This window comes from Anolis carolinensis, chromosome 3, assembly GCF_035594765.1.
Source record: "Anolis carolinensis isolate JA03-04 chromosome 3, rAnoCar3.1.pri, whole genome shotgun sequence".
Classification (NCBI taxonomy): domain Eukaryota; kingdom Metazoa; phylum Chordata; class Lepidosauria; order Squamata; family Dactyloidae; genus Anolis; species Anolis carolinensis.
The window spans coordinates 44,560,884-44,585,156 of NC_085843.1; the positions used below are offsets into that span (position 1 = coordinate 44,560,884).

General features: G+C 43.6%; 1 long non-coding RNA gene across 1 annotated transcript in view; it reads right to left on the bottom strand.

Moving 5' to 3' along the window:
• Positions 1–320: 320 nt before the first annotated feature.
• LOC134297388 (uncharacterized) overlaps positions 321–24,273 on the bottom strand; it is a 37,313-nt gene continuing 13,360 nt past the window's right edge. Inside the window, exon 3 of the long non-coding RNA XR_010004113.1 lies at positions 321–887. This is a non-coding gene — a long non-coding RNA (uncharacterized LOC134297388). The remainder of the gene's footprint in view (positions 888–24,273) is intronic.

The window sequence follows — 24,273 nt, forward strand, 5'->3', positions numbered from 1 at the left end:
AAAGGTAGGTTTACAACTGAGCATTAAGAAAACAAAAATAATGACCAGACTATAGATAATCTCCATAACTTTAAAATAGATGATGAAGACATTGAAATAGTTCAATATTTTCCATACCTTGGCTCACTCATTAATCAGAATGGAAAGTGCAGTCAAGAAAACAGAAGACTAGGATTTAGAAGGGCAGTTATGGACAAATTAGATAAGATCCTGAGATGGCAAGATATGTTATTAATGCTAAAGTTAAGATAGTTCATTCTGTTGTATTTCTAATTGTTATGCATGTTTGTGAAAGCTGAACAGTGATGAAAATCGGGGGTGCTTTGAATGCAATTTCCTGCTTTTTGGCAGGGGGCTGGACTGGATGGCCCATGAGGTCTCCGCCAACTCTATGATTCTATGATACTATGATTCTAGGATGCAAATAATATCATTTGAAATGTGGTGCTGGAGAACAGTTCTCTGTCTTATAGCAGTGGTTCCAACCTTTGGTCCTCCGGGTGTTTTGAACTTCAGCTCTCACAATTCCTAACAGCTTGGTAAGCTAGCTGGAATATCTGGGAGTTAAAGCACAAAACAACTGGAGGATCAAAGACTGGAAACCACTGTAATCCCATGGGTGGGATGGAAGGGGGGGAAGCAGATGAAAGCTGGGAAAAGCATCCTGAAGAGTGAGGACCTGTCTTACCTCACCAAAGTCCATATTTGGGGATGGCCAGCTATCTTACAATGTTTCTCTGTTGTCTTCTTGCCTTCCTCCACTTTCTGCTGCTTCCTTCAACCAGGAGTTGGGGAACATTTGACTCCTGAAAATGGATTTTCTTTCTGTCTCTGCATGCTGGCAAGATGGGTTCCCAGCTGTGTCATGGGATGGCCTCCGTGGGACTCTGTTTTGCCAGCAAATGAAGATGGTAAGAAAATGGGGTAAAGTTAAGATGGGATAATGTCCTTAGAGCAAATCAAGCCTGAACTCTCCCCAGAAGCGAAAATGACTAAAATGTGACTCTTGAACTTTGGACATGTAATGAGAAGACAATGATGTTTGGTAAAGTGGAAGAAAATCAGATTTCCCCTCTCTGCTTGCTGAGTGGGGAGGGTGATTTGTCTTCCTCCAGCGAACAGACCAGAGAAATAGTCCAACAGGGACTATTTTTCAGGGGCAGAGCTAACCTAGCCAAGCAGCTCTGCCCCAGAAGCTCACTCCACTGCTGACCCACCCTCCCACCCGCTAACAGTGTACTTGTTGGGTCGCCTCTGGGGCCAGGTAGGATTTTTTTTCCCCTCCACGTTTTAGGGGGGATTTTCTGCCTAACCTACACTGTTTCTTCATTAGGGGCAATTGTTGTTTCTGGGTTTTAAATAGGTGATCATATGGAAATCAGGGATGGCTGTGTAGACTTTAGGCATCCCTTTGTGGTGTAGGCCAGAAACAAGAACCCTTACATGCAGTTTATATAACAACGGGTGAGAGTGAAAGGAAATGGCATTGGAGTGGGTGGAGTTCTGGCCCCAATTGATATCCAGACTTGGGGCAGAAATTTCCATTCTGTTTCCATGAGCAATCGCCCTGGAAACAGTACAGTTTGATTACACCTAGGGACCCAGATTTTTCACCCAAGTTAGCTGAGGAGTAGGTTTTGGATGGCCACTGCCTCAGCTTATTCCACACCAAGTTCATACCCATTAAGAATTGGTTTGCAGGTCCTAGAAAAGTTAAATAGGTAACATTAATAAAAGTTGCCTGTATTTATTTGACATGGTTGTGTGGTCTCTCATGTCCCTATAGTTCAATGACTCCCTATCTACTATTGTCAAGGGATATTACTGCCACCCACTAATCTGGTTTTTTCTTTATCTCACTTATGCTGTTTAGCTTTTGGTATACTATCTTATTTTTTCCCACCAACGAAAAAAATGTGGTGGTGAAAGGAGGAAGAAATGTAAACTCAGTACAGTATAATAGTAGCCATATATGAAAATATATATATCCCCCTGACCAGGTGCCCCATCCCGCAGTCTACCTTGTTTGAGTGTGCTCATCTGAGGGTAGGGAGTCGGGACAGTTTAGGGATTCTGCTAGTGTACTGACCACCCCTCTGCACTACAGTCTCCCTGCCTGAGCTAGCCTGGCTTTGGAGTCCCAACAGCTCATTGTGCTGGGGGACTTCAATGTCCATGCCAAGGCCACTCCCTCCGGTGCGGCTCAGGACTTCATGGCCGCCATGGCAACCATGGGGCTGTCCCAATTAGTATCTGGCCCTACCCACAGAGCGGGGCACACACTTGACTTGGTTTTCTGCCAGGGATGGGAGGAAGGTGGTGGTGTGGAGGAGCTCACCATCGCTCCGTTGCCATGGACCGACCATCACCTGATCAGGTTTAGACTCACTGCACTCCCCAACCTCCGCAGGGGTGGAGGACCTAAAATGGTCCGCCCCAGGAGGCTTATGGATCCGGATGGATTCCTGACGGCTCTTGGGGAATTCCCCGCCACCTCGGCTGGTGATTCTGTTGATGCTCTGGTCACCCTCTGGAACTAGGGCAATAGACACAATCGCTCCAGAACGTCCCCTCTCGAGTACCCGAGCTAAACCATCTCCTTGGTTTACTGAGGAGTTGGCAGCGATGAAGTGAAAGAAGAGGGAACTAGAGGGCGTGTGGCGTTCGGAGCCGAGCGGGCCAAACCGAACACGGCTGTGTTCCTATCTTAGGGCATATGTCGCGGCAATAGATGCTGCAAAGAACGTTTTCTTTGCAGCTAATATTGCGTCGGCAAAGAACCGTCCGGCGGAACTGTTCCGAGTTGTCAGAGGTTTGTTATATCTCGTCCCTCAAGACGGGATCCCTGACAACTCGGCAGCCCGCTGTGAAGCATTTGCTCAGTTCTTTGCGGACAAAGTCGCTTTGATCCGTTCTGGCTTTGACACCATATTAACGGCAGTCTCCGAGGATGTAACACGAGCACCTACTTGTCCTATTTTGATGGATTCATTTCAATTGGTTCAGCCTGAGGACGTGGACAAGGTGCTTGGAGAGGTGAGGGCTACCTCATGCATCCTAGACCCCTGCCCATCCTGGCTGGTGAGAGAAGCCAGAGGGGGATTGGCCGAGTGGATGAAGGTGGTGGTGAATGCCTCCCTTCGGGAAGGCATATTTCCAGCGAGCCTGAAATTGGCTGTGATCAAACCGCTGTTGAAGAAGCCATCACTGGACCCCACTCAATTGGAGAACTTTCGGCCTATTTCCAATCTCCCCTTTTTGGGCAAGGTCGTGGAATGTGTGGTGGCCGCACAACTCCAGGCATTCTTGGTAGATACCGATTTTCTGGATCTGGCACAGTCTGGCTTCAGGCCGGGGCATGGTACCGAGACAGCCTTGGTCACCTTAGTCGATGATCTACGCCGGGAACTGGACAGGGGGAGTGTGTCCCTGCTGGTTCTGCTGGACCTCTCAGCGGCCTTCGATACCGTCGATCATGGTATCCTTCTGGGGCGCCTCGCTGGGATGGGGCTTGGAGGCACTGTTTTGCAGTGGCTCCAGTCCTTCCTGGAGGGTCGTTCCCAGATGGTGTCACCTGCTCGGCCCCACAACCATTGACTTGTGGGGTCCCGCAGGGTTCAGTACTGTCCCCCATGTTGTTCATCATCTACATGAAGCCACTGGGAGAGATCATCCGGAGTTTTGGGGTCCGGTGTCATCTGTACGCAGATGATGTCCAGCTCTGTCACTCCTTTCCACCTGTCACTAAGGAGGCTGTTCAGGTCCTGAACCGGTGTCTGGCCACTGTGTCGGACTGGATGAGGGCCAACAAATTGAAACTGAATCCAGACAAGACAGAGGTCCTCCTGGTCAGTCGTAGGGCCGAACAGGGAATAGGGTTACAGCCTGTGTTGGACGGGGTCACACTCCCCCTGAAGACACAGGTTCGCAGTCTGGGGGTTCTCCTGGACTCATCGCTGAGCCTGGAACCCCAGGTCTTGGCGGTGGCCAGGGGAGCCTTTGCACAACTAAGACTTGTGCGCCAGATGCGCCCGTTCCTTGGGAGGTCTGACTTGGCCATGGTGGTCCACGCTCTGGTTACAGCTCGTTTGGACTACTGCAATGCCCTCTACGTGGGGTTGCCTTTGAAGACGGCATGGAAGCTCCAACTAGTACAACAGGCGGCAGCAAGATTAATAACTGGGGCAGCTTACAGGGAGCGTACCACCCCCTTGTTAAGCCAGCTCCACTGGCTGCCGATATGCTACCGAGCCCAATTCAAAGTGCTGGTCTTGACCTATAAAGCCCTAAACGGTTCTGGCCCAATCTACTTGTCCGAACATATCTCCTCCTATGAGCCAGGAAGATCCCTAAGGTCATCTGGTGAGGTCCCGCCTGCCTCACAGGCACGGCTGGTGGGGACGAGAGACAGGGCCTTCTCGGTGGTGGCTCCCCGGCTGTGGAACACCCTCCCCAGAGAAATACGACACGCCCCAACCCTTCTGAGTTTTAGAAAAGCCCTGAAAACATGGCTATGTCCCCAGGCTTTCGAAGATTAAATGGTAAAGACGACCTCGGACTGATTTACGGCTACAGCATGAGGATTTTGGAGGAATGGATTTTAATCATATGTTTTATATTTTTATATTGTTTTAATTGTTTTATTGGATTTTCATTGCTGTTTTAATTATGTGTAGGCATTGAATTGTTGCCAATTTGTACGCTGCCCTGAGTCCCTTCGGGTGAGAAGGGCGGGATATAAATGTTGTAAATAAATAAATAAATAAATAAAATAAAAGTACAGTTATCCCACATATAGAAAAAGATATTCTGGTGAGCAAACCATAGATGACAATTTATTTATTTCCAGCATTTATACCCCGCCCTTCTCACCCGGGGGGACTCAGGGCGGCTTACAACAGTTAGCAACATTTAATGCCAAGAACATAATAAAACAAAAACAGTACATATCATCAATTAAAACTATACAAATACATCATTAAAATACATTATAACATTTAAAACATATGTAAATCAGACCCACTTGTCTAAAAACCTCATGCTTCAGCCTTCAAACGGACCATGTTGACGTTATCGTATTACTTGTTAAAAGCTTGTGCACACAGCCATGTTTTCATGGCCTTTCTGATACCCAGAAAGGTTGGAGCTTGTCGGATATTTGTTGGTAGGGTGTTCCACAGCCGAGGAGCCGAAAAGGCCCTGTCCCTCGTTCCCACCAGTCGCGCTTGTGAGGAAGGTGGGACCGAGAGCAGGGCCTCTCCAGATGATCTTAGGGATCTAGCTGGCTCATATGAGGTGTGTATTTAGCATATCTTAAGGGAAACAAAATGGTCTCCTTTATGCTAAGGGAAGGAGCTTCCTGCTTCTTGGCAGGGGGTTGGACTGGATGGCCCATGAGGTCTCTTGCAACTCTACTATTCTATGATTCTATGATTCTATGTGGGAATAACACAAAAATTTTAGACTAGAACCTTAAAAATACATTAATACTTATCATACAGCTGTTTATTTTGCAGCAAAGATGTTTCGGATGGTCATCAAATATGAAAGAGAAGAGGGTATAGAGAAAAGGAATCCACCCACAGTCATCACATACATCTGGAGACTTCAAATCCACTCTCTAAATTTTTGCAATGTGAAAAAGTAAATAATGGGGAATAATTTAGGACTCCATGAGAAAACTTGTCACATTGTTCCGTTAGTTAAAGTTAGAGGGAACAAACTGCCACCCCCATTTGGATTTCCATATAATCCTGCCAGGATTCCCAAAATCAGGTGCTGGACAGATTGATAACTAGAGAGTATAGTTCTTCTGCAATCTGCCACAGTAATTTGTCCCCTTTCCGTATAGCTGCATTCTCACTGCAATGTAGGGATGTGTTATTATAGTAATAACATGCTGTTATGTGTGATCCACAATAATGCATATTATAGTTGAGAGGTTTTGGCCAGCATGGCAAAGAGTTGGTCTTGAATGGAGTGATTTGGCTTGTTTTAGAATAAACAATTAAAACCCAATAAGGTTTGCAAAAGAGACTTCTGGTGAATGTGAAAGCCTAAATCTAATTGCAACTGTCCCATAGGATAGACTCATTGAATCAATGGGATCCACCATTAAGATGCAATGAATTTGCCCTACTTGGGACTAGAACTTGTATTTAGGATGGAAACTGCTGGAACTGCTTTGTGAATAAGAATCAGCACAACATCTTGCATTTTGGGATTTTTAGGGGGGATATGGTTGTGGGGATTATCAAAGTACATCACTGTGTGAAAGTATTACAAATGAAAGACATTGTCAGCTCCTTTAAAATTTAATGAATAAGGAGACAATACCTATGTGCGATTGATGAACAAATAAGTCCTTTCCTGCAATAAGAGATCATCAGCTGTGCTAGGAAAAGCAAATCAATTACAGCACTTGCCATTGCATGGTCTTTTCTGCATAGACTTTGCAGACACCTACAAACAGCACTTTAATACAAGAACTAGGATGTCTATGGCATTAGACAGCTTGAGGCAGATTTGGGGTGTCACCAAATATGCATTATATTGCTGTTTCTTATTGTATCTTTGTAATCAGGAATAGTGAGAAATATCTGTGAGATTTTCTGATATGTGTACTAAAGTGACTTGGCTGGTTTGGGTATGATGCATCCTAACCCCTGGAGAGATACCATTTGCTTGCCCTCTTTAGGCGCTAGAATATCTTGAGCTGGTCCTAAATAAGAGCCACTTCTCAGAATTTTATTTCATTTTGTATATATCCCACCTGCCTATGAAACTGGTTGAAGCTGTAAGGTAAAGGTTTTCCCCTGACATTAATTTTGGTTGTGTCCGACTCTGGGGGTTGATGCTCATCTCCATGTCTAAGTTGAAGAGCCGGCGTTGTCCGTAGACACCTCCAAGGTCATGCGGCTGGCATGACTGCATGGAACACTGTTGCCTTCCTGCAAGGGTGGTACCTATTGATCTACTCACATTTGCATGTTTTCAAGCTGCTAGGTTGGCAAAAGCTGGGGCTAACAGTGGGAGCTCACCTCACTCCCCAGATTTAAACTGCCAGCTTTTCAGTCAGCAAGTTCAGCAGCTCAGTGGTTTAATCTGCTGTATCACAGGGAGCTTCAATTGAAGCTGTAGGTTAAAATAAAATACAACTATAACTAATACATATTTCAAAAAATTAATTAGTCTATCCTATTCAATATTAATTTTACAACCTTTAAAATATGTTTAACACACAGTATCTGAGTATGGTTTGGTAAATGCATAGTGGAAGATGAAAAGTGCTCCAAGCGGTCACCACTACTGCACAGAGAATCATTGGCTGCCATCTCACTTCTTTGGAAGAACTTTATAAGACTCGCAGCCTTAAGAAACCTCAGAACATTCTTAAGGACCCATCTCACCTGGCATATTCTCTTTTTTAAAAAAATATTACTATCTGGCAGACAGTACAGGATAACAAAGACAAGGACAAACTGACTGAGAGACAGCTTTTATCTTTGAGCTGTAACTATATTGAACTCCATGGTTTCCCATTGGTGTGACTTTGGGGCTATGTGGTGGTGGTTGGGATGTGGAGGGATTAGTGTGTTGTTTTTGTGATGTGTGTTGGGGAAAGCATTTAATTTCATTGTACAATGTACAATGACAATAAATTATTCTATTCTATCATAATAAAAACCAGTTCAGCCGATATATGAATGTGCACACAAGCAGAATTCTTGTCATTATTTCTCCTCATCCTCCTGTTGCCATGACTTTTTCACTCATGAACCCTTTAAAAAAACTCTTCTGCACAACATGGAAAGAACTGAAGCCTTGTCTAAACAAAAAGGCCTTTGCTTGCCAGTGAAAAAAGAGCAGGGAGGGCACCAACTAAGCCTGTCATGGGTGGGAATTCCATACCCTGGGAACAGCCACTGCTCCTCATGTTCCAAAGGGAAATGGGGTTCATAAGCAAAAAAGTAAAGGCAACAAGAGGATGAGGAGAAATAATTACAAGAAATCTGTTTGTGTGTACATTCATATATCTGCACCAGTGCTTATGAAGTCTGGATGTCCTCTATCCATCTTGTGGATGTCTAAAGTCCGCTACAAATGAAAGTGTCAGGATGCTGGGGGACCATTTACCACAGTGGTTCTCAACCTGCGGTCCCCAGATGTTTTTTGGCCTACAATCCCAGAAATCCCTGTCACTTTACCAGCTGTTGGGATTTCTAGGAGTTGAAGGCCAAAAAGATCTAGGGAATCCCAGATTGAGAATCACGGATATACCAGGACTAACAGCTCAGTGTCTGGACTTGCTTTCAGGTATTGCGATTTTTTGCCCAACTTATTTTTCCCGCATTTTGACACTGTCTGACTCTAGTTTAACTAAACAATTGGCTTCAGGCCCTCAATTATTTTGCAAGCCATTATAAATAGGCTTTGCAAAAGAAGGGTATACTGCAAACAACATCAAAGAATGCTAAATTTCATGCTGTCTAAAATCTTGCATGCTGTCTTTCTTGGATCAGAAGAACAGAAACCAGGTTTTTTAATGCAAATCTCTGATAAGAAATGCTTTTGAAAACAAAGGAGCAATGCAATAACAACTTCCATATTCGCCTAGAACTTAAAATAAATAACATCTGCTCCTGATAGAAGTCTGATAGTAACATTTCCCCCCTTAAGGGAAAAGCACATGTTGTCTCATATAGTTATAGACTTGCTGGTAAAGATAATTAAAAAAACATACAAGGTATAGGAGCATGGTCACGTTTTCACTCTGGCAGCCCAATTAAGCATTTCGTAAGACTTGGAAGCTTTTCACGTATATTATTTCTGTAATCCTTACAACTTTTTAATAAAGTAGTGGAGTGTTTTCATTCCCCTTGTTGTAGATATTTGTGCATACTGTCTTCTTCTCTCTGTATTCACACACACACACACACTTACTTTATAGGATAAGTTTCTGTTTTAAATAAATAAAACTCCCCAAAGGCATGAAACTTATAAGTGCAAAGGTATGCAATATTTCTGGATGCCCACACACATTTTAGAATTATAGCTTGATGATTCCACTTTAGTTTATATGGCAACGTCTCATGGAACCTTGGGAAGGGTATTTAATTTTTTCAGTGAGCTAGCCAGTGCTTCACCAGACCTCAGGATGAAGCTATGATCATTCAAGAGAAATCATAGCCCAATAACTTTTGTGAAAAGGACATTAGGGACAATGGCTCCCAGACTTTACCTTGACTCCTTTAGGACCATCAGGACACTGGCTTATTTTATTCTATTTTGTTTATGCTTTCTCTTTTTTAAAGCCATACTTTATCTATGCCTTCTCTTTTTTTAAGTCAGCAAGCAAACATCTCTCACCCAACATGTTGCGAATATCACTCTGATAGTGATGGCGAGGATGCTCTGTTTGAAGGGCCAGCATTTAAGCTAGAGCCCAACAGTTTTCTCAGTCAAGCTTGGACAAAGAGCCTATGCAGGAAGCTACCACTTCTCATCCTGCAGAATAAATACAACCAAGTTCATCTGAGCAGGTGGAGGAAGAGTTGAGTGTTCCAGCTCTTTTAGACTTGTGAAGGGAAAAGACTCAACTTTGCAGGCCCTCCAGGGTAGCAGAGAAATGAGCTATCAATAGGTAACACCTGAGAAGCTAGCATTAAATGTACTCAAGGTGTCAATATTGCTGGCAGTAATATCAGTGTTTGGAGCTGTGACCTCGGACTGTTGGTTATCTTTGGTTTCATGAACTTTGGACTATCTCTTGGACTCTGGCATTCAGATTTGTGAATTAACCTTGGATTCTAGTATTTGTTTGAATTGGCTTTGGGTGTCATTCCTTGCAGTCTTTGTCTCCTTGGCTGAATTCTATGTTTGGGCTTGGATTATTTACTAATCTCCTGTTTGGAAACAGGATTTTGGCTTTTAGACATAATATGTTCCAGGTTTTTCTTCATTGACTATGCTGTCAACCCAGAGAAGGTAGGGGTGAATAACTTCATTCCAATGCTGCCTTGTTACTCTATTGTGGCTCTGACGTCACTTGTAATCCTTTTTTTATCTTGTAGATTTAGTCTGAACCATCTAGTTTGTAGTTCAGTGTCCCAGGTGAAGTGAATAAAGCACACTTACTGTCCTATGTGCAGTTATTCAGACTAAATAAAAGTTTAGTGTCCCTTGGATTATGTGGTTTTTAATTAGTTTCTTTTTGGTTTTAATGTAGAAGATGTTTTTAACTTGTTGTTTTAACATATTTGTGATTTTATTGTATGTATGTTTGTGCCTTTTGTAAGGCCGCTCTGAGCCCCCTGCGGGGTAAGAAGGGTGGGATATAAATGTGGTATATAAATAAAGAAATTGTCTGAAATGCTTGGGATTAGGAATATTTTGGATTTTAGGGGATTTTCAAATGTATTTGCATATACTTACATAAGAAGATGCCTTAAACTTTGGAATCAAATCTAAACACAAAGTTCATTTGTGTTTCATTTACAACTTATACACATAGACTGAAGACAATTTTCTACAACATTTTATACATGAAACAAAGTTTGTATACACTGAACCATCAGAAAGCCGAGGAGCCATTATATCACCCACCCATGTAGACAATTGCCAATTTTGGAGTGTTTTGCATTTTAGCATTCTGGACTGCATATGCTCAACCTTTAATTCCCACTGAACACAGTGGGACATATATTCCATCGAGATGAATAGTATTGACATTGCTTCTATTCCTGGAGGAGAGTAAAGCATTTCTGTTCACAGTAAATAACAGCACATAGTCCCCCCCCCCCCTCACACATACGTTAAAGGGCTTTTCTGGGAGTAAACAATACAAATAATTATTTCATTAATGAGCAAAGGTTGAAATATGCATATCCATTAGTATAGAGATGAAATGATAAATGTAACTGACACGACATCTTCCAAAAGGCTCCAACTTTATTATGTGTTTTAAACATTGGGTTACTGGGAACATTATCTTACATCTGGGTTTGCAATCTAGGATTAGACAGCTGCCAATATTCTATCTTCTGCTTGCAGCTTGCTAAAACTGCAAATTGTGTTCATCCTCTGACATGCTATTTTAGTTTCATCTCCACATCTTATTGAGCTACCCACTTTATCCCTCCTCTTTTCTTTCTAATTGTGCTCACAATCCTATTTCCCTTAACCAATGATGATAGCTTACTAATAAATTGTACATTCACTCAGAATTCCTAATTCAAGCAATCAGGAACCAGCCTGTTTGTTGTATCTCGATGATGAGTGAAAGCAAGAACCTGTAGTAACTATTCTAAATCATTAGAAAAATAATACTGCCCTCTGCCCCTAACAGCTTTCAATATTTTGTATACCAGTGTGACTTTGAGTAGTAATAGGGAATCAATAAGAACTTTTTTTATGCTATGGTTCTGAAAAGTGCTCTTTTCTACTTCTAGTTTTTTTTTAAAAAAAGATCTGTAAGCATAACAAGAAAATACATTGCTGTCTTTTCTTAAGAGCCTTCTCTTTATTATTTGAAACAACGGTCCTTGATATCTGTGATGTCTCATGGGCCTTGTAGTCCCGTTCCTAGTGCTATTGTGGCAGATGAGGAGGAAAATTTGGGATTTCCACCGGTTCAGCTTGAATCGGAGCCTCGCCACCTGGAGGATGTTTGTCCTCAGGAAGTTAACCAAACAAGCCTTGGGCAGAATTCTCCCCCGTTTTCCCGAAAGGACAATTATAATAGAGATAGAGGGGCGAGGGAGGCTAATCGCCGGAGCCTCAGAATCGCTGCCAGACAATTAGCTGATTAGGTCTGCTTCCCTTGGGAAATTCTAAGGAGTCATGCATCTGGACACAGTTTGGGTTTCACTTCTTGTTCTCCAGGGAAAGTGTTCTATTGGCGGGAAAACAAGATCCTATATAGGGGTTTTGCCGCAAGGGGAACCTTGCGGGGTCAATTTGTTCAGTCTGAGGAGAGAGATCGTGTGTAGACTTCGTACCCCAGTTCCCTGTTTCACGGATCAAGTTTTCAACCTAGCCTTGTTTCACGGATCAAGTTTTCAACCTAGCCTTGTTTCACGGATCAAGATTCCAGCCTTGCCTTGTTTCACGGACTTCTATGGACTCAGTTCTTGTTTCATGTTTGCCTTGTTTCAAGTTTGATCTAGCCAAGATTCAAGCCTATTTTCCAGCCTTGTTGTCAAGCTTCCTTGGACTTTAAAGACCCTGTCATTCCCCACACCATTGCTTGGCAAGGTGTGTGTTTCGGTCAAGTGGATTATAACTTTGGACTTTAATATCTTATATTGGACAATATATTTCTGGACTATATTTGACCTCATCTGAAAGGTCTGCTTCTGAACTATATTCTTCACTTGTTTTTATTGACTTTATATATTTCTTTAATAAAGATATTAGATAGATTCTGGTCTCTGCGCATGCTAAGTTCTGTGCAAAATTTCTTGAATCATCTTAGAAAGACCTGGGGGATCGAGGACGACGAGGAGGCGGCCGGCCATAAACTCCGGCGTCTCTTCCAAGAGGACAGGCCATTGTCCCGGTACATAGCCAAGTTCCGGGTGCTGGCTCAAAACACCGGCTGGAACGATGTAGCCCTTAGAGGACAGTTTCGTGAGGGCCTCAACTTCGAGATGCAAGAAGAGATCTCTAAGGTGGATCCTCCAGGGACTCTCGAGAGACTCATCAACCAGTGTTTACGAGCCGAAGCCCTAATAGCCAACAAAAAACATTGGCTCCGAGGCCAGAGTGGAAGAGCCGGAGTGAAACCCCCCGCTTCTGCCAGTTTTCAGCCACGTCCAGTATGGAGATCCCCACCACCAGCCCCAAACCCCATGGGAAGCGAGGAAGAGCCGATGCAGTTGGGCAATGTGTGCCCCAGACTGGATGTTGCCGAAAAGGCCCGCCGCCAACGTTTGAATTTGTGTTGGTACTGCGGGAATGGGGGCCACCTCGCCAGAGAATGTCCAGCCAAAAAGAAGCCCGCCGCCCGCCTGGCAGCGGCGTCCTCCGTGGGGCCGGAAACGGCCGAGGCGGCTGGAGCAAAGCTGGCGGGGGAAGCCAGCGACCGGGCGTAGAGGGGCTCGCCAACCCGGTCAAAAACCCCACTCAAGAGCCGCAAACTGGGGTCCTATTTCTCCTGGTGGTCACGCTGTGGCCAGTGAAGAAAGGACCCGTCATGATCCATGCCATGATAGACTCAGGGGCAACAAACAACTTCATCGATAGAGAGTATGCCGACTCTCTAGGATTACAATATCATGATTTCAAAAATGCCCGGGTGGTGCAGGCCATAGATGGCCGTCCCTTAAAGACAGGTCCAGTAAGCCAATGGACTGAACCCACCAGGATGTGGATAAGGGAACACAAGGAAGATATTTCCTTCTTTGTTACCGAGGTTCCCCACTTCCCTGTGATTTTGGGTATTCCATGGCTGACCCTCCACGACCCAAACATCTCCTGGTCCAACAGAGAACTGCAGTTCGCCTCAAGATATTGCCAAAACCATTGTCTAGTAGCCAAGGTCTGCCATGCCACAGACGCAGAGCCCATCATCACCTTGCCCAAGAAATATTCGGACTTTTGGGATGTTTTCAATGAAAAGGAAGCCGAGAAACTACCCCCACATAGACCCTACGACTGTGCCATTGACTTGGTGGAGGGGGCCCCGATTCCGCGAGGACACCTCTACTCCCTGACTGAACCAGAGCAAGAAGCTCTCAGGGAGTTTATAGAGTCAAACCTTCGCAAGGGGTTCATCAGACCCTCGCAATCCCCAGCTGCTTCCCCAGTGATGTTTGTGAAAAAGAAGTCAGGGGACCTACGCTTGGTTGTGGACTATAGAGCATTGAACAATATCACGAAACGGAACCGCTACCCCCTGCCTTTGATCTCAGACCTATTAGACCGGCTCCGAGGGGCCAAGGTTTACACCAAGCTGGATCTCCGGGGGGCTTACAATCTAGTTCGCATCAGAGAAGGGGACGAATGGAAAACCGCCTTCCAGACCAAATTCGGATTATTTGAGTCCCTAGTCATGAATTACGGATTATCCGGAGCTCCCGCAACGTTCCAGCATTTTGTCAACGATATCTTCCAGGATTATCTAGATCGGTTCTTGATCATATATTTGGACGATTTTTTGGTGTTTTCTAGATCACAATCGGAATACAAGCAGCACGTCAGAATGGTGCTACAACGATTGCGGGATCATGGACTATATGCCAAGTTAGAAAAATGTGCCTTTGATCTACAAGAGGTAGACTTCCTGGGATACCGCGTCTCGCCACTAGGGCTCTCCATGGACCCGGCAAAGGTTTCAGCAGTATTGGAATGGTGGGCGCCAACCAACAAGAAGGAAGTGCAACGTTTCTTGGGGTTTGCAAACTACTACCGCAAATTCATCCCAGACTTCGCCCGCTGGTCTGACCCAATCACCAGCTGCATCCGTGGGAAACAGCCTTTCCGCTGGACGGAGCAAGCAGAGAAAGGGTTCCAGCAACTAAAGAAGTTATTCACGACCCAGCCAATTCTACAGCACCCTGATCCTAAAACCCCTTTTGTTGTGCAGGCTGACGCCTCTGATGTGGCAATTGGGGCTATACTCATGAAACCAGTGGAAGAACATCTTCATCCTTGTGCCTATTACTCCCGTCAACTAACAGCCCCAGAGAGAAATTACACTATTTGGGAGAAAGAACTTTTAGCCATAAAGGCAGCCTTTGAAAATTGGAGACATTGGTTAGAAGGGGCCAAATTTCCTATTGAGGTTCATACTGATCATCGAAATTTGGAACACATAAGGACCGCACGAAAGCTAAATCAATGGCAGCAGCGCTGGGCTTTATTCTTTGAACGTTTTGACTTCCAGATCCATTATGTAACCCCGGCTCAGACCAAGCAGGCAGATGCTCTATCACGGAAACCAGAGTATGCTGCAGGGCGCAGAGAGACCTCCGAATCTCGATTGCTGCAGCCCGAAAACTTTGCCTCGCTCACAGTGGGAAACACCAAATCCACTTCAATTGAACCAACTCCCTCTAACCCAGAACCCCTTTGCACTCAAGAAATTAGAGCCAGTCAGCAGGCAGATGCCTGGGCTCAAGAACAGATTCGCCAAGGACTACATTTCCCTTTCTCACTTAAGGATGGGCTACTATGTTACAGGAATCATGTTTACATCCCTCCAGGTCCAGGCAGAGAAAAGGCACTTCGCCTGTGTCACGACTGCAAGCCAGCAGGGCATTTTGGACTTTTCAAAACCATGCACTTGATCCTACGGGATTTCTGGTGGCCCAAGATCCGCAAGGATGTGGAGAAATATGTCAATACCTGCCCTGTATGTCAGCGTTCCAAGACACGAAGGGAGAAGCCGTCAGGGCTACTGCATCCCCTTCCTACTCCATCTCGCCCATGGGAGATAATTTCCGCGGATTTCATCACTGACCTACCACCCTCCCTTGGATTTACCACTATCCTAGTGGTGGTGGACCTTTTTACCAAGTTGGCCCATTTCATTCCCTGCGATGGTCTCCCCACGGCCAAAGAGACTGCAGATTTATTCGTTCAGCATATTTTCCGGCTACATGGATTGCCCAAAGTTTAGTCACTGACCGTGGATCTCAATTCACCTCTCGTTTCTGGAAAGCACTACAGAAACTATTGGGCATAGACTCTCGTTTATCTTCAGCTCACCATCCCCAAACGGATGGGCAAACTGAGCGCACCAATGCCACTTTGGAACAATACCTTCGCTGTTATGTAAACTATCAACAGGACAATTGGGCTTCCCTATTACCTCTATCGGAGTTTGCTTACAACAATGGTGTCCAGGCTTCAACTAAAGAAACCCCGTTCTTTGCGAACTACGGCTTCCATCCACGTTTCTTCCCTTCTGTCATTGAAACTTCAGAAGTCCCTGCAGTGGAGGACTGGCTGCAAGAACTCACAGCGGTGCAACAACTCTTGCACCAGCAACTGGATCAAGCCAAGGAGGACTATAAACGCCACGCTGATGGCCATCGCCAGCCAGGCCCTGAAATCAAGGTAGGAGATCGGGTTCTGTTGTCCACTCGCTTTTTGCCCTCCCACCGTCCTTGCCGAAAGTTAGATGCCTGCTTCATTGGTCCCTACCCAGTGGTGGCGCAACTTAACCCCGTGACTTTCAAACTACAACTCCTGCGCTTCATGCGCATTCATCCGGTGTTTCATCGTTCCCTGCTCCTTCCGGCGGATGGGGTACGCCCCGATGTGGACCGGCCGCCCCCCGCCCCTGTTTTGGTGGACGGGGAGGAAGAATTCGAGGTTCAGGACATTTTGGATTCTCGCTTTCATCACCGCCGCCTTCAGTATCTCATTGACTGGGTGGGTTTTGGGCCCGAAGAATGCTCTTGGGAAGACGCTTCCACGGTCCATGCCCCCGACTTAGTTTGCCGCTTCCATCAGACCTACCCTGCCAAGCCGCGGCCCCGCGACTCGAGGAGAGCGGCCATGTTGGAGAGGGGCCTTGAGGAGGGGGATAGTGTGATGTCTCATGGGCCTTGTAGTCCCGTTCCTAGTGCTATTGTGGCAGATGAGGAGGAAAATTTGGGATTTCCACCGGTTCAGCTTGAATCGGAGCCTCGCCACCTGGAGGATGTTTGTCCTCAGGAAGTTAACCAAACAAGCCTTGGGCAGAATTCTCCCCCGTTTTCCCGAAAGGACAATTATAATAGAGATAGAGGGGCGAGGGAGGCTAATCGCCGGAGCCTCAGAATCGCTGCCAGACAATTAGCTGATTAGGTCTGCTTCCCTTGGGAAATTCTAAGGAGTCATGCATCTGGACACAGTTTGGGTTTCACTTCTTGTTCTCCAGGGAAAGTGTTCTATTGGCGGGAAAACAAGATCCTATATAGGGGTTTTGCCGCAAGGGGAACCTTGCGGAGTCAATTTATTCAGCCTGAGGAGAGAGATCATGTGTAGACTTCGTACCCCAGTTCCCTGTTTCACGGATCAAGTTTTCAACCTAGCCTTGTTTCACGGATCAAGATTCCAGCCTTGCCTTGTTTCACAGACTTCTATGGACTCAGTTCTTGTTTCATGTTTGCCTTGTTTCAAGTTTGATCTAGCCAAGATTCAAGCCTATTTTCCAGCCTTGTTGTCAAGCTTCCTTGGACTTTAAAGACCCTGTCATTCCTCACACCATTGCTTGGCAAGGTGTGTGTTTCGGTCAAGTGGATTATAACTTTGGACTTTAATATCTTATATTGGACAATATATTTCTGGACTATATTTGACTTCATCTGAAAGGTCTGCTTCTGAACTATATTCTTCACTTGTTTTTATTGACTTTATATATTTCTTTAATAAAGATATTAGATAGATTCTGGTCTCTGCGCATGGTTATTGGTGCTCTGCAGCCTGGGTCCTGACGATATCAATGAGGATTTGTCAATCTGACCAATCGTGCATGGCCATGGTGGTCCACGCCTTGGTTATATCTAGATTGGATTATTGCAGTGCTCTGTACATGGGGCTGTCCTTAAAGACGGCCCGGAAATTACAGCTGGTTCAGAGGTCGGCAGCCAGACTTCTAACTAGAGCTAACTATAGGGAGCATACAACACCCTTACTTAAGCAGCTCCATTGGCTGCCAATAAGCTGCCAGTCCAAATTCAAGGTGCAGGTGATGACTTATAAAACCCTATACAGTTTGGGCCCTGCCTATCTTTGTGATCGCATCTCCTCTTATGAACTGGCACAGGCTTTAAGATCTTCCAGAGAGGCCCTCCTCTTGCTTTCGCCACTGTCACAAGCACAGTTGATGGGGACGAGGGAGAGGGCCTTCTTGATGGTGGCCCCCCGACTCTGAAACACCCTTCCCAGAGAGATCAGTCAAGCCCCTACACTATCCACCTTCCGGAGGGACTACAAAACCTGGTGGTTCCTGCAGGTTCTCGAACACGATTAGTCCCTAGCGCCCCCCCCCCCCCCCCCGTGATTGTCATCTAGGATCCTGTTCTGCACTTTACCCACTTCCCCGGCCCTATGATACTCTGTCACATTAACCTTTTCATTGCCCTTCATAGATGCCCATGTCCATTCTGAAACTCTGGCCATTGGTATTTTAAACCCGTCTGATGGAGCAAACTGAAACTGGATTTTAATTTTTGTGGTTGTTTTTTAGATTAATTGTATACTTTTTGTTACATGATGCTTGACTTTGTTGTATGGTCTCTGGCAATTGAATGCTTTTCCTTGTTGTAAACCATCTATAGGAGATGGGGTGGTATATAAATAAAGTTTTTTTTATTATTATTGATCTGTTGATTGACTGAGATAGCTCCATGCAGGATGACAACAGCCCTTTGCCTTATGTACTTCAGATGAGTTTACCTTTTCTTATTTTAACATAATCATGCATAACAGGTAGCAGAAATGTTTCTTTCAGAGTTTTGCTCCTCTTATATCCCAAAAAGAACCATTGCTCCAACCAACTTGGGGTCCCTGCAGTCTTTAACAATTTTAAAAACTTTCCCAAAACCAGAAGTGAACTTCCAGCTACTTTTGTGGTTTGAGGCACTTTCATTAGTCCATGTCCCCTGAAGGCATTTAGGGAGAGAAGGTTTGCCCTATGACTACGCTTACCTAACCACCTCTGTGATAAGAACATTAATAGTATGAGACTTAGCAATTTTAAAAAAACCCAATTTTATTCCATGTATACAAACCTTTTCATCGGTGTAATTTAACTGTCCTAACCATCATCACCTAGGCATTTCTTTCCTCTATACTTTCTCTAATTTCTTATTTGGCTCCACAGTTTTTGATTAATAAAGCATAACTTTTCAGGAGTTCTCAGCTGTACTTTGGCTCTGCAACCTTGGCATTTAACAATTTCATCAGAATGAGTATGGCTAATTGGCTAATTAAAATTGCTTAATCAACTCCTTGCGAAAGGGACACTGCATGCACTCAATCACACTGTGTCAGATCGGAGAGAGCAATTATCACCAGAACTTGGTCTCTGGCAGTGACCCATTTTATAAATAGGTTGTTGTTTATTGCGAGTTCATGGACAAAGTCCCTTAGAAAGTGTGCATGCCAGTGTCTACCCCATTATATGCTGGTAGTGATGGGTTTCACACCTCAAACCCGGTGGGAAATATATTTCACTCCAGTTCTTGAAACGGAAATTTAAACTGCCATCATAAAATCCATCATCATTTGCAATCTAGCTGATCAGGTCTTTCCTCCTGATCGTGCTAATGATCAGTTTTGGTCAAAGGGGGGTAAAGTGGGCCAGACATATCTCATGACTGCATTCTTTCCAACTGATTATAGACATTTCACATGCAGAGTTGCTACCAACATATCAGCTAGAGCAAGATTGGAGTTACATTTAGAGAATACTTTAGGTGAAACATCTGGGTTATGTTGAGGCAGACCAAAATAATCTTCAAAAAGCTTGTCAGATTTCCAATAGCAGCAGTAGCAGATTTTGTACAGCTCTCTGCATAAAATTACTGCCACTGCAAATCATTTCAAAATGGTGAACATGGCTGAATTTGAATGGCTGCTGTTCAAACAGGAGTCCACTGGCTGAACTCTAGCTATGTTACACACATCGAGATGAAGAAATTCATACACTGTATGAAATGAGTGCCTACCCAGAATAGTTATAACCATTTATACCCTATGTGAATTATTATGGTCTCCAAGGCTTAAATCCAAATGCTGGTTCTAGTGAGAGTCATTTAATCATTTGGATTTATGGCTACCATTCAGAAGCCAATGCAGTAAGTCAGCTCCAGTAGGAACTAGCAGTTGATTTAGGCCTAAGTATACAAATTCCAAGGACATTTTGGTGCCCAAGGTAAAAGACAAGATAGTGCATCCCTCTCCATTTATTGACCCTCTCAATTTGTACTCATCTTACTTCAGCACCTTTCCCCACCATATAGAAGTATACTTGGACAGCCAGATGGTAGTGTATATAGCTCTGCACTCCAGTTCTTTGATCCAATTCCCATTACCCACCATATCAATTGTCGCCATACCCAGGGTTGGGACCAATCCTAGATGTACATTCATCTTGCATCTTTTTGGGTATTTATCTTTTGTCTTGCCTTCAACATTCCTACATGGTAGGGTCTGAGCTGCATTGTAGTCTGTGCTGGTGTGGCTGTGAAATATCGTTGTCACTCCCCATTTATGTTTTGTATTAGTCATACTGGTTAAAGATATATACAGGCAGTCCCCAGGTTATGAACCAGATTGGTTCTGTAGATATGTTTTCAAGTTGAATTTGTAAGACAGAGTAGGTACATTTTTAAGTGTAACTTTGCTGAGCAACAGAGGCAGCCAGAGGGTGAGAGCTCTACCTAAGAACTTCTGCCTGGGGCCAGCCTCACCAAACAAACTGGGCGTGGCCCCCACACCTGTACTATTCCACCAGAAGCCAGCAGCAGATAAAAACTCCATCACTGGACCCAGAGCCTGCTTTGCTGAGCAACTTTTACCATCATGGATAGAGACACCTCACCATCACAAGAAAAAACACCCCCATCTACTTCCCCAAGGACCTCATATCACAGTTTACACCGCCCGCCCCCCATGAAGACCTGGGCTTTGCCTGAACAGTATCCAGAGGAGTCCTTATTTGCAATGATCTGGGAATCTTTGGGAGGGCATAAAGACTGGGGCTAGACATTATGGGGAGGGAATTCGGGAGGCAGGTGGGGGAGGGGAATGGTAACCAAACCTTAACTTGGCCCTTTTTATCTTGTGGAGTTGTGCAATATAATCTAATTCAGACAGCACTTTAAACACTGACACTACATCTGCCTGTTGGCTTGTTGCAAATTGCCTTTTTATGTTTAATGTTTTAACTGTTTACTAATATTAGATCTATTAGTAAAAATGTCCTAAATGTTTGATTTATATAAATTTCTATTTTTGTTATTTTTGAATTGTTTGATAAGTACACTTGATCTTGCTCATTTTATTGTTTATGCTGTGATCAGTCTGTTATGTTTTCTAATGTATGGTTGGCATTTTGCCATTATGTTGTAAACTGCTTTGAGTTCCCCCAGGGGTGAGAAAAGCGGTATATAAATGCAGTAAATAAATAAATAAATAATATATATATATATATATATATATATATATATATATATATGGAGACCCCTGGTGGCACAGTGCGTTAAAGCGCTGAGTTGCTGAACTTGCGGACCAAAAGGTGCCAGGTTCAAATCCCGGGAGCGGAATGAGCGCCCGCTGTTAGCCCCAGCTCCTGCCAACCTAGCAGTTCAAAAACATGCAAATGTGAGTAGATCAATAGGTACCCCTCTGGCAGGAAGGTAACTGCACTCCATGCAGTCATGCTGGCCACATGACCTTGGAGATGCCTATGGACAACGCCGGCTCTTCGGTTTAGAAATGGAGATGAGCACCAACCCCCAGAGTCGGTCATGACTGGACTTAATATCAGGGGAAAACCTTTACCATATATATATATATATGTGTGTGTGTGTGTGTGTGTGTGTGTGTGTGTGTGTGTGTGTTTGTGTGTATACACACACACACACATATACTTTGGCTAGCATAGGGAAGGGTTAATACCCCGTGGGGTTTGTTTTGCTCTCTGTGCCTTTTTAAAACAAATATTTTTCAAAGGAAATAAATTTTTGGGCTTCCCTTAGAAATCAAACCTGCCTCTGTCTCTATAACTGGCCCTTGGAAAAATTACTTTTATTTCTCCCTATCTCTCTGTATTGCCTGTGGCTTGGTCCTCTCTCTCCTTTGGGCTGTATAGAGAACAAATACAATAGGATAGTCTTATTATTTGTTATAAATCACATATGTTTTTGAAAGCAAAGACATTTTTGGGCTCCTGTTTCTATTCAAACCTTCAGTCTCTCTCTAAAACTGGCCCTTAGGAGAACTATAATTATTTTCTCCCAATGGTCTAATTTTTTTTGTTTTTTTCAGACACTTGATGAAAATCCCATTCAGATAGGCGCCCCATTTTCAGAAGCGGAGACAAAAACAAAAATGAGCCAAAAAAAATGAAACTCAGCAAAACAAAGAGCAATTTCATACAATCTAGAATCTACTCTGAGTTTTAGTAGTTAAAAACAAGCTGTCCAAGGTCCTGAACATATTTGGGGAGTATTTGGTTGAGCTATTTGAGTAGTTCTTTTGAAATTCAAGTTAAAGCCAACAGACGAGTCTTTCCTCCAATGACATTACTGCCACCAGTTTTTTTGAGATTTCATTAGATTGTAGGGATGTGTCCATTTTTTGAGGTACATATACATTGCAACTAAAAACAAACTCTAAGGTGTGTACACTGAAATGGTTATGTAATAGAATATAAAAACACTATGGGTACTACTAAGTTGCTTCTTTTTTCTGCTTTTTTTGCTTTGCTGCCAGGAATGTGTAGCATTTCAATTGTATTATGCCATTAATAGCCATTGGTATTGTGAGGCCACAAATTTTCATAATCTTCTGTTCACACTGAACTGAAGGCATTTTTTTCTTATTTTCTTTGGCCGTTTTGTCTTTTCTTTATCACTTTCTTATCTGAAACGTCTCCAACCCCACAAACCATCCACTAGTATTTATTTCACTTTAGCAGTACTTTCCATAGCATTGGATGATTCACTGAAATGTATCAAATGTTGTACTCCCTAATCATTTTGTAACAACAACAACAGAGATGCCAAGTTTATCTACTGATTTAGTGCATGGCTGCCTCGATGCTACATTTTGTCCTCAGAAATCCAGGATATTTAATTAATATTTCACCCCCCCCCCCTCACATTTTGCAGTGTATTAGTATTCTATGTTTCTGCATAAAGCACATGCTGAGATTCTCTGTGTGTTTTGAAAATTACATTTATTGCTAAACTTTCCAGAAAACTTGAGTCTAAATTGTGGCCACTGGATTTCTGACAGGAATAAAATATATCAAACCATATCAAAACTGACACTGGCTGACAATACATTTCAAGATGTTGATGACTAGTTTCAAAGCCTTAAATAGCTTAGAACCTAGATATTCAACAGAACTGAAGCATCACCTTACTGACAAGTCACCAGCTGCCACTGAAGATAGAGACTAGCTGTTCATGTTACTGATAATCCCTCCATCCATTCGAGGAATGAGAATATTTGTAGCAGCTAGTAATTAAGAAATTGGATTTACCTTTCTTTTAGACAGTGAGACAATTTGCCTGAGTGGGTAAATGCCAGGGGACAGCAGTGGCAATTGCCTAGCTACTGCTCTGGAACCTGCCACCCATCCTCTTGGAGAACAGAAGTGAGCACAGGACATGTTTTGTCTTTTGCTCTTTAAACTAGCCTGCTGTTCTCAAGTGTTGTGGACGATACTATCCTATCTCTAGTTCTGGAATAAGATTCAACTGGGAATCTGATCATTTGTATGTGGAATGGAGGAAGATGTGCTTTTTTGTCCTTCTCAGACACCAAAGTATCTTGCTGGAGGGAGAACCAAGTGGCTAACTGATCGATTGTGGTCAGATGTGGTGGATATTGTGGTGGTGTGGTGCATAGGAACTCCTGTTTATGATAGCAGTGATATCTGAGAGCTGAATTCATTTCCTATGGCCCTCTCTTTCCTTGGGGGATAATTCTGTGAAATCCATTCAGATAGAGTTGGTTTAGAAGACATGTTTGAAACACTATGTCTTGTTGTATTACACTTCAGAGGTTCTAGGTTTAAACATGCCTATTGCAACTGAGGCATATTTAATCACATGCTTAAATCATAGTGTTACAACAGAAAACAGTCAAACAGGTGCTCCCCATTTTCATAGAACTGCACCCTTGTATCCAAAATCCAATCCAGATTACAATTTACGAGTATGCAAGGTGGTCTAAAACTTGTTCTCATTTATTTATTTATTTATTTTCAAAAAACGTAGGGCAATTAATGCCTAAGGTTTGCAGTGGAATGAATATTTATGACAATATCCTTCATAATAACAAGGATTTTGATGATGCTGAAAATGATGATGATGATGATGCATTAAACAGGAAACAATTTCAATACATTTGATTAAAAAACACCACAAAGCAATCTCACAAATGTATTCAAAAACCTTTGAGATGCAGTAATGGTCAGGACATATTTGTCTAACCTAATCTAGCAAAGCAAAGAACAGAGTAATATGAAAGCATAAAACACCATTCATCGTATTTGATTGATTTAGTGATTGAGCAATCATTTCTGCTACAATAGCAGAGCCA